The sequence below is a fragment of the Mixophyes fleayi genome, chromosome 11, assembly GCF_038048845.1.
Source record: "Mixophyes fleayi isolate aMixFle1 chromosome 11, aMixFle1.hap1, whole genome shotgun sequence".
Classification (NCBI taxonomy): domain Eukaryota; kingdom Metazoa; phylum Chordata; class Amphibia; order Anura; family Limnodynastidae; genus Mixophyes; species Mixophyes fleayi.
This window is the reverse complement of record NC_134412.1, coordinates 96,567,477-96,579,398: the sequence shown is the minus strand read 5'-3', so window position 1 is coordinate 96,579,398 and position 11,922 is coordinate 96,567,477. Positions and strand designations below refer to the sequence as shown.

Sequence of the window (11,922 nt, the reverse complement as noted above, 5' to 3'; positions counted from 1 at the left end):
ACAAACTACAACTCTGCATGCTGTGATATAGCTGGTGGACGTGCGGACCAACAGATACAGGCTCCAATATTATACACAGAAATATTTACATGCCCAGCACCAAGCGCGTTGTTTCCAGTAAATAAATGTATCTTAACAGGACCATACATGGGGAGGCTGATAATTTAGCACTTTAGGGTCATTGTCCGCATGCTACATAATTGTTTTCTGAGTCACTGTCAGTTGATGTTTCCATAAAGTTTTGCTGCTGCATCCCAAACTCTATGGAAGTTTCATATTCTACTGACCAGGACACAACTTCACAGCACTATAGAAAGCGGACACTCTGCCCCCATAAACAACATCTGCCAGACTCAAACATTTGGAAGCACTTTCAAGGAACACTTTGCTCCAGGGCAGGTAAATAGAGCTTTCTAAATCGATGGAGGCCACAATGCCGCATATTACAGAGCCTCTCCTGGATTTCTGGCAACACGCACATTTACATCATTATTCTCCCACCAATGTGTGACAACTCTGTTCACGCAATTATACAATCAATGATCATGTCCACCAATGTGCACATGCTCATTGATTGTATAGAGTGTAATAGAATTGTACAGACATAGGACACTACACTCCAGCCATTAATGCTTCCCCAAACTTCATTCTTGAAGCTCATTTAAATTGTGTAAGAGAAAACGAGGTTTCATGTAGTAACAAATCTGTGCTTGGCCCGCATAAAGCAAATGATGCTACAATTCATTCATCTTCCCATAAAGAGGAGCTACATTTTGCACCACTCTAGATGCAGCCATACTAAACCATCTGAGAACACACACACACAATGTGGGACTCCAGTTTTATAGCTGCATAGAATGATCCACATGTATAATCAGGGTACTGTAGCTTTTATATTTGCACTTTTTCCTAAAAATAGTTAGTCTGTGGTGGTGAAAGTTGTGAGGTCATGTAATGGTGGGAAAAGGTCTGATGATTTATTTTAAGTTCAGACTTTGCCGTGTAAAGCTGCAATTTCTATAAGGGGGTGTAGACGTATGTATGCCTATATATATATATATATATATATATATATGAAGATAGAAATTTGTATCAACATCTCAGTGCTGTATTAATATGGTAAAATATCAGTGACTTCTAGGGGGTATATTATATTTTGACACAGATTGTTCTATAGCTTTTAGATACAAGTACTTGAACAATGTTTCCGAACCCAAAATGGGTGTTCTTATTTGCTAATCTAAAAGATACTCATTCATGCTACCAACTTACTAAGAGCCAGTCAGGCAGTAGGTGGATTTACAGAAAGCTTCATAGCTACTCAGCAGATAGTTCAGTTACGTTCCTTCACAATTCTAATGGAGGAACTGTTAGCAATGTATTGTCCATTGTGTAAGAATATTGGGGTAGGAATGTCAGTGGACCTTGTAATGTTGTGTTTAATAGTTGTTAGAAAGGTGCTAATGAGGTGTGACTTTGTCTCATCTCCCGGGTTTGTTCTCATTCTCCTGTTTTCACCCTAGTCCATATTGTACTGTATTTATTGTTCTCAGCTTCCTTTGTAGGCTTTTTTTTTATTTTTTCCACTTGTATTTCTTTATTTATTCTATTTTTATATTTATTTTCTCCATTCTTTATTTTTCGCTCTATTTTTATTGCATTTACTGTATTTATTTCTCTTTGCATTTCTTAATCTATTCCAACAGCATGTTATTTCTCCCTTGGTACTCCTCTGCTCTCCGTCTATTGGCCTTTTTTGTCTCTTTGTTCCCTGTTCACGCCTCTGTCTCATTTAACACGGCTTGCCTTGCCTAACCTCTCTGCCACACCTCTCCCCACCGTCATTGTCGGTTATTACTTTATTTAACTCACTTATCTCAATTCCTCTTGTCTACCTTCTGACTACCCCTGTCCTCCTCTCCCGCCCCTCTGCTTCAGACGATTCTTTGGTCCCCCTACTTCTTCCACTCCTCCCCCACCCCTCCTTCAGCTCACCATGCCTCCCTGTTCACTTGCCATACCCATACTCTCACCTCGCCCAACTTCACGCTCCTGTCCCCGCACTCCCCTGCGCACCGCTAACCTTGCCAACCTTATCTCCATCTCCCCTCTCCCCTCCCTCCCTTTCTCCTGTGCCCTCTGGAATGCTAGATCCGTCCGCAACAAACTCCCCTCTATCCATGACCTCTTCTTATCTAACTCTCTTAACCTTCTTGCCATTACCGAAACCTGGCTCACCGATTCCGACACTGCCTCCCCTGCCGCTCTCTCCTATGGCGGCCTCTCCTTCACCCACTCCGCCAGACCTGGAGACCGCCCAGGTGGAGAAGTGGGCATCCTCCACCTGTACTTTCAGACTCATTCCTCCTGAACTCTCCCTCTCCTTCTCCTCTTTTGAAGTCCACTCTATCCGTCTCTTCTACCCCATCCATCTCTGCGTCTGTCATATACCGTCCCCCTGGGCCCTCCTCCCTTTTCCTTGACAACTTTGCTGCCTGGCTCCCACACCACCTCTCCTCTGACATCCCCTCCATTATCCTTGGCGACTTCAATATCCCTATTGACAACCCCACCGACCCTGCTTCTGTCAAACTCCTTGCCCTTTCTTCCTCCCTTGGCCTCTCCCAATGGACCTCCTCTTCTACCCACTGCCTTGTTTTCTCCCACCGTTTCAGTCCGACTTCTCTATCTCCCCCTTTCCACTCTCGGACCACTATCTCTCTCATTCTCTCTCTCCTTTACTCCTGCACCCCTCCCTCCACCCAAATCTACCCGGTCCAGGCGTGATCTTGACACCCTTGATCCTGCTATTGTATCCTCTTCTCTCGAAACTCTCCTCTCTCCCCTTTCCCCTTTCCACCCTGTCCTGCCCTAATCAGGCGGCCTTCCTCTATAACCAAACCCTCTCCTCCGCCCTTGATGCGGTCGCCCCTGCCCAGCCCATCCACCTTCGCTGCTCCAATCCCCAACCCTGCCACTCCAAACTTACCTGTTTCCTCCAAAAATGCTCTCGTACTGCCGAATGCCACTGGAGAAAATCTCGCTCCCTGGCTGATTTCCTCCACTTCAAGTTTATCCTCTCCTCCTACAGCTCTGCCCTCTTGCTCGCTAAGCAATCCTTCTTTAAATCCCTCATCTCCTCACAGTCCTCCAACCCCCGCCGCCTCTTCGCTACCTTTAACACTCTCCTGTCTTCCCCACCTCCCCGCAGCCACCAACTCCTTCTCTCCTTCCGCCCCACCTTGGGTGAGGAAGTCCACTCTCTCATTTCTTCTTACCCCCTTCTAGCTGCCCCCAGGATCCCATCCCTTCTCACCTTCTTTGTTCCCTTTCCACCTCCACCTGCTCCCACCTTGCTCACCTCTTTAATCTGTCCCTCTCCACCGGCATCTTCCCCTCCGCCTTTAAACATGCTCTCGTCTCACCCATTCTCAAGAAATCCAATCTTGACCCCACCTCACTCTCTAATTACCGGCCCATTTCCCTTCTCCCATTTGCGTCCAAAATACTTGAGACTTGTCTGTAACTGTCTCTCCACCTTTCTTTCTGTACACTCCCTCCTTGACCCCAATCAGGCTTCCGCCCCCTCCATTCCACTGAAACTGGCCTGGCTCAAGTTACGAATGATCTCGTCTTGGCTAAAGCCATGGGCCACTACTCCCTCCTGATTGTCCTCGACCTCTCAGTGGCCCTTGACACCATTGACCACCCCCTCCTGCTTCACACCCTTCAGTCCATTCGCCTCTCTGGTACCGCCCTCTCCTGGTTCACCTCTTACCTTGCTGACTGTTCCTTCTCTGTTTCCACCTCTGATTCTCTCTCCCCTTCTTCCTCCCTTCCAGTCGGGGTCCCTCAGGGCTCTGTCCTTGGACCCTACTATTCTCACTATACACCTCTTCTCTGAGTGCACTAATCGGCTACTTCGGCCTCAAGTACCACCTTTATGCTGATGACACTCAACTCTACCTTTCCTCTCCTGATCTCTCTCCCTCCCTTCTTTCCAGGGTATCCGCATGCCTTTCTGCCATCTCCTCCTGGATGTCCTCTAGATTTCTTAAACTCAATCTTGCTAAAACGGAACTCATTGTCTTTCCTCCCTCTCGTACCTCCTTCCCCTCTGACCTCTCCATCACTGTTGACAACTGATCTATCTCCCCTGTTCCCCAACTCCGCTGCCTAGGTGTCATCCTCGACTCCTCTCTCTCCTTTGCCCCTCACATTCACTCTTGCGCCAAATCCTGCTGTTTCCAGCTTCGCAACATTGCCCGCATTTGGCCCTTCCTCTCCCAGGATGCCACCCAATCTTTCGTCCACTCTCAGATTATCTCCCGCTTGGACTACTGCAACCTTCTCCTTATTGGCCTCGCTCCCCTTAGATCTGTACTTAACGCCGCTGCTTGGCTTATTTTCCTCTCGCTGTTCTACCTCTGTATCCCCACTCTACCAAGCCCTTCACTGGCTCCCCTTCCCCTACAAATCCTTTTCAAGCTCCTCACTCTGACTTACAAGGCCCTCGCCAACTCCACTGCTCCCTACATCTCTAACCTTATGTCTATTCACACCCCCTACTGCTCACTGTGATTGTCCAACGATCGTTCCCCTCTGATTACCTCCTCTCATGCATGTATCCAAGACTTCTCCCGTGCCGCTCCCCTCCATTGGAACAAGCTCCCCTGCTCCATCAGAACTTCCCCTAATCTGTCCTCTTTCAAACGAACATTAAAAACCCACCTTTTCATTAAAGCCTTCCAGTCTCATGTCTAAACTCCCACCGGTCAGTTACCTCTCTTTCTCATCCCTTCTTCCCCTTCCTCCGTCTCATCCATGTGTCTGTCTGTCTTCCCCTCCCTTTAGATTGTTTGCTCCTTTGAGCAGGGCTCTCCTACCTTCTGTTTCCATCACTTTTAACTGCGCTCTCCAGCTACTCTGCTCACCTCCTCTCGGTCCCTCTGCCCTCTGTCTCCTCTCGCTTCTCTCCGCTCCCCTCAGTGACTCTCAACCTGTCACCCGTGCCCACCCTCTTGGGCCATAGTTACCTGCCTGTACTCACTTTTCCCCTCCCTCCCTCTCTTTCATGCTGTGCCTGAGCCCCCAGAGTTACAGTGCTTACTGTTACTTGTACTGTGCCATTGTTTGTCCTTGTACGGCGCTACGGATACTTTGTGGCACCCTATAAATAAAAATTAATAATAGTAATAAAATAATGTTCCAAAACAGTCAGATGAATGAGTTAAAATTTGTTGGAGTTGGAGAATGGTGAGAATTAGTGTTAACCAGTCACGGATTGGCTGTTCTGCAGTTTATACTGTCCCTGTACTCTTTAAGTTCATATAACCATTATACATTTTTATAACCAAAATCACATTTAGGATAGATAAGTTGCACATTAAAGCTTAATGTTAATTTGTACAAGATACAATGTACCATCAACACTAATATATGTACAAACCTACCAAATGGGAAAAAAAAAACATATCAATGTAATGAATTGAACTGTCAGATGGAAATGAGGTGTTGTTGTTAAATATATATATATATATAAATTTTATTTATTACACACATACATGGCTTAGTACCCACCCTATCACATACTAGACCTATGATTTATGTATACATACAAGCTACATGTGGCACATTAGGCCTATGCCTAAAGTCTTGGAGTATCAGCCATGTGTGATTGGGTTCTTGATACCTTGTGTGAATCTGCCAAGGCAGCTTCAGGGTAAACAGTTGCAACATGTGGTTTCAATTTCATAGTTGACTCCCCTCTGTCCCTCTGCTAGATGTTCCCTTTCATGCCCTGAACTGTTCACTTGTACTCAGTGTAAGGCCAAGCAGACTGGAAGTATCTCTTTGTATATCTCCTCTGTTCCTGTGTTTCAGCCTCAGTCAGTGCCTAGAAATGCAGCCACTATGAGTCACTGTCCTGTACTACTTGAATATGGTTTTCCAGTGGCAGGAAAAGTGCAGGATTCAGCAAATCCTGACACAGCAGCTTGTCAGCAATCATGCAATGTGCCGTACTCACCCCGATGTCACAACTGCACCACTGGTCACATACTGGCAGAGCTGTGCTCACTTCTGAGAAGAGACCCTGACTTCTCATCAGTAGTCAGATTTATCCCTAAAACATCTGTTTTGCAGTAACCACCACATGTCATCCTCTGGTTGTCCATCAAGGTGTCATAAATGAAGGGATTCCTCCTTTTATTGGCTCCAGAATAATGGATGGGTGTCCAGCAATGAAAAACTTGCAAATAAAATAGTGAAATGTAACATTATTTCCAAGCTGCCAACAAAAAGGGGCTGGCCCAGTATACCTGTGTGGCAGATATGACCATATAATGAAGAGAGATGTTATGTTATGCAATTAAGGGTCTGTACACATGTACCCTTTACATGCTTCTTTCTCTGGTGCCTACATGGTTGGGGGTCCAGTCTATGATATTACATCACAGGCAGCAATCAGTGTGGCAGTTGATTTGTGTTTGATTCTGATGCAGGGTACTAGTTGAGTGGGACTTGTATGTTCCACTCACCTTTTTTCCAATCATCCTGAAATAATAATCTGTGAAAATGAGTGTTTATTGTAAAAATCTAATCAATTTCTAAGCTAAAAGAAAGCAAAAATTAAAGCGATATCATTTTTTAACACGTACTCACAAAATGTAACACGTACTCACAAAATGTAACACGTACTCACAAAATGTAACACGTACTCACAAAATGTAACACGTACTCACAAAATGTAACACGTACTCACAAAATGTAACACGTACTCACAAAATGTAACACGTACTCACAAAATGTAACACGTACTCACAAAATGTAACACGTACTCACAAAATGTAACACGTACTCACACACACACACACACACACACACACACACACACACACACGGGTTAGCAGCATTAACAAAATGCACTCAGTGGTTTCTTCTGCATCTTTACATCAGGGGTAACAACAACTAGATTCAGGTGGTACTGCCCCTTTACCATTACTGGCTACCTGATCAAATAAATCTGCTTTCATTTTATGCCAATAACTAGTCAATCTTTTTGGTCTTAAAAGGTAACATATTATTAATTCACATGAAGCCTCAGGTGACATTTGATCTCAGTTTGTGCTGTAGTTGGAGATGGCCCCTGCTCCACCCAGTTCCAGCAGATACCAATTTGCCTGTAGAATGTCACCACTTCTCATTTCTACCTTATGTGAAAGTCTCACTTCTCCTTTCTACTCTCACTGGCTGCATATTGGAGTTTGTTTATTACTGGATCAAATATAAAACATACAACTTCACCTTACATTATACCAACAGAATCATTCATTGGTTGTCTCTATCAAAACAGTGTTACACCCAAAATAAACTACTTTATCCTCATATAAATCATTGTAGTAAATATTAACTATATTTGATTCACTATTAGAAAAATAGTCCCAATTAGTATCATCCTATATTGCTTTCAGAAGAAGTAATGATCCACAGGTGGACCTGGCTGTTTATTTAGTGCATACAAAAAAAAAAATTATGCATTAAATGCTATTGCCAAAACATACCATAGAAAATAGATCTACTTATGCATTTAAAGTCAGTAACACACACAAAAAAAAAAAAAAAAACATAAATGTACATTTCTTAAAAATCAGTTAATATTGTAGATGGTTTAATGACAACTTAGATTTTCAGCTCATCCTACAAACAAATGAGTGGTGCCTGCAGGTGCTCATCCCACATCGTTCATCTCTCTGCAGAATGTTTACTTAGCTGTATAATTCGTGATAGAAGTCCATAGCTTTGTATGTAGGGCTAGAGATGTCAGGATGTAAAGAAAGTTATGTAATATTATTGCTCATCCACCACATGACGAGGAAACATCTGCAATCCTTCTGATCCAGATCCAAATGACTGTCAGAGTATGAACCAGCTCAGACTGCAAAAACAAGCCTATAACAACCCCCCAGCAACAACCAGACACGCCATGCGCAGGATGAAATGCATCGCAGTAGAGAAGGTCTTTCCCATTGTCTGTAACGCAAATGGTTCTACCAACTCTCCCAAATTACAAAAGGCTGATAAGTGATAAATGTAACTGAATAACTGATACGTACAGGGAGACAGTCAACTCCTTTCCTCTCTGACTGGAAATCATACAAGACCACGCATCTTATCAGCATAACAGAGTGGTGTCAGACTGTTTGTCACCCAGTCTTTTAGATAGAAAGACTCCTATCTCCTGAAACTTCCAAAAGTCACCATAGAACTGTGCACCACAAAACAATAAGAATTGATTTTTTATTTTATTGAATTCAACTGATGACGAAAATGATGACATGGCCAAAATCTTAACTGGAACACTACAAAAAAACACCTAATTCATTCTAACATAAGAATCTTTGAGTACCTACATAAAGTGTAAAATCCACGTAGACAAGCCACATAAGCCTAAGCACTTGCTCTTCTCCACTTTAGAACCTTCACCAACAGCAAATCCAGAGTTAAACTTCAAAATAGCTTTAAAACAATCCATCAAAATACATATTCAGCATAAGTCTACATCCATACCAATAGATATGATCCGTCATAGTTACAATAATTTCACACCCACTACCCACACTCCTTCCCGCTCCCTTCTCTACGTCAACTGCCGCCTCACTATCACATCGATTTCCTGCCACTCCCATCTCCAGGACATTGCCCAGGCTGCTCATCACCAGTGCAATCAACTCCCACACCCAGTTTATCCTCTACTCATCAAAACTTCAATCATTCCCTTAAAACTCTTTTATGGTCCGGAATTGAACTCACGACCCCAGTGCTGTGAGGCAGAAGTGCTAACCACTAGGCCACTGTGCTGCCCGTGCCCCTAACTCCTTTGCCTCGCCTATCACCTCCACTGCCCCACTCAGTACCACCATATTTGTGTTGCCCTCTGCTCTTACATATTCAAGGGAAGAGTCCTCCGTCTACTATCTCATTACCCTCTGTACCTCTAGGCCCGTTTCCTTGCGCTCAGGCCTACCTCACGTTGGTCATTACCATCACTCTCCTGTAAATAACTTCATCTGCATCACCAAGTTCTCTATGTATAGTTTGTGAAAGAGTAGATTTCTGGCCTTCTCATTATATAATACATAAAAAGCAAAAAAATGTGTTCTAGATTCTTGCTGTATGTATTGTATACTACTGTAAATGTCATGTACGGCACTGCGCACTATTTGTCATGTACCATTGTCTTTTGTGAGATGTAGAGTTCTCTCGAATTATTATCTTTTATAAGGTGCCACAACCTTTCAACTATTATCTCTCCAGCAAGAACGCATCCTACACAGTCGGATTATTTGTTACTTGATGTGATTGTATCAATGATTGATCCACTGAACAATAGTGTATTACCAAATAAAATTCTTGCTGCCATCATTTAAAATGTCACAGAAGCTTCTGCATACATGAACAACCTCCCTAATCACTTGTATCTTATATAATATCCATAACCTGTGGCTCATCATCCTAGTCTGCTGTTCATGAGCAGGACGCAGATCATTTCCTTCATATTCCCAGTCTAACATGTAAATTGATAATACAATTCTTCAGTCCACAGCCAACCACTTGAGAAAATCAACTCATATGGAAAACAAGGAAGCACTAGGAGAAAAATAACAAATTGCATTATGTTGTGATATTATTTCAACCAGAGAAAACTAAAACAAATAAACTTTTAAAATTGTAGGATCATAATCTGAATCCACGATTCTCAGATTTTTATAACTAGTCATTGCCCTAAATTATTTGGGTTACAAGTTAACAATCTATCATTTGTTTGTTTAGCATTATTTTTTATTGCCAAATTATTAGTTGGACACCATTAGTCATATATGGACAATATTATGGTATGTCGAAATAGTGTGTTTAATAACAAGATCCATCAATACTCAATGACTGTGAAATGGAGACTCACTGATCCAAAACTGATATCCACCTTTCAACCACCTCACATAAGAGAAGTTATACAGACATGCCAGTCTATGCTAATATCAGCATTCTGAAAATTAGTTGACAACAAAGCAAACATGACTGTGTGGCTACAGGCAATATTTCATAACATCTTAAAACCTCCTAGATCTATAAAGATCATATCGTTGAATCTAAGAGCATTATACTATATTCAACATATCACCATCTTAGATCATGATATATTTGTCTCATTTAAATGTTTCCTTCATGTGATTTGGTGAAGGATTGATCAATCAATCAAAGAATCACACAAGAAAAAGATCCAAACATCATTATTAATTACTTGCCTAAATTCACAATTATCTTATTAATCCACCAAGCAGACCTATAATCTCTGGCATCAAGTTAGATACTGACTGTTTTTCATGTAGCACACAAATATCAACTTTAAATTTCAGTGTACAAATAAGCTATCCAGTATGTGTGCGCTATCCAGTATGTGTGCGCTATCCAGTATGTGTGCGCTATCCAGTATGTGTGCGCTATCCAGTATGTGTGCGCTATCCAGTATGTGTGCGCTACATGAACAAACAGTCAGTATTTAACTTATGTGCAAAACAGAAAACTAATTTGCATCCCTTGCCATCACCTTGTCACAGGGTTTGGCAGACTTGGCTCTGCAGACAGCCGTGACCTGTTGTCACCAGCTGCACAGTATCGGAGGCTGGATTTACACACAATAACAGGAAGCAGAGACGGGATAGAAAATGGCTTCCTACAGGTCTGACCTCTGGCCTAGCAAGGGCATTGCTGGAAAGGAAGAGAGGGCGTCCATCATTCATAGACTGGGATGACCCAGCACGGGGCAGACTCACGTCAGTCAGACTTCCATACAACATTTCCGCTTATATCACTGACTTTACTGTACAATGTCACTGGCCTGTCCAACATATCACGCAATGTTCTATATCACCCTGTGGATATAGGACAAGTCCAGCAGAATTCTGAACTGCAAAAAACAGGAGGAAGAGGGAGGAGAGATATTTTTCCTGGATCCGCAATAAGATTTCTGCACAATTGTCTTCAAATTATTGGCTGATTTTCTTTTAACCTTGATTTCTGTACCATTAATTAGATTGCAAGTTCTTTGGTAAAGAATTCACAGAAGCACGTTGTGTTTCTATGGCCAAAAAAAGGTCTTAAAAATGATAAACTTGCTTTCAAAATTCACAAAAGAATCAAAATTACTTTACTGTATGATTCTATTTCTAAAAGATGACGACTGACGTAGAATCTTCATGAATCTGCCGTCAGAATATTTGGACAGTAAAATTCTAATGTCATAAAAATCCAGGATTATGGACTCCAATTTGTAAAGCTTAATTTATCACCTTAAAACAAACCTTTCAAAAAGATAAGCTTCAGGTCTACTTAAGGCAGTAAGCATACAGTCGTGAATTACAGTTTAAAACAAAAAACATTTGATTTGTATAAAATGGTGAAAACAAAAAAAAAGATAATTTTTGCACAAAATAGAGATGACATAGCTCTGTATAAAACATTAATACCATGAGCAGCAGCGCTACCAGTCATACTAGGTAGGCCGAGCCTCATGAAATTCCCTACAGTTAGTATAAAGGGCCTTCCGACCTGAAACTCAGCAGTAAGACGTTCTAGAGATGACTGCTGTGAGGCACTGAACAGAAGCAGCTTATTACCATCTACTACATATGCTGTCTGATCATTTCAGGAACACTTAGCAGAAAACCATTCACTGCATTGTTTGCTCCACAGTTATTCACACACCGTCAACAGGAAGTGGAGGAAACCAAAAGTCAGGATTGAGCGGTCCAGGTCTGGTCATCCCTCTTCCAGCAGGAAACAGGCTGAAGTTACTTCTTCAGGACTCACAATAACACAGAGGAAACAGGTCAAGGCCACAGAACAATGGCTGAATAATGCAGG

The 11,922-nt window shown here is 42.4% G+C and overlaps 1 long non-coding RNA gene across 4 annotated transcripts in view; it reads right to left on the bottom strand.

Annotated features, from left to right (window-relative positions):
- Positions 1-11,922, bottom strand: part of LOC142107229 (uncharacterized) — a 341,539-nt gene that overhangs the window by 42,958 nt on the left and 286,659 nt on the right. The gene's annotated exons all lie outside the window — the stretch shown is intronic.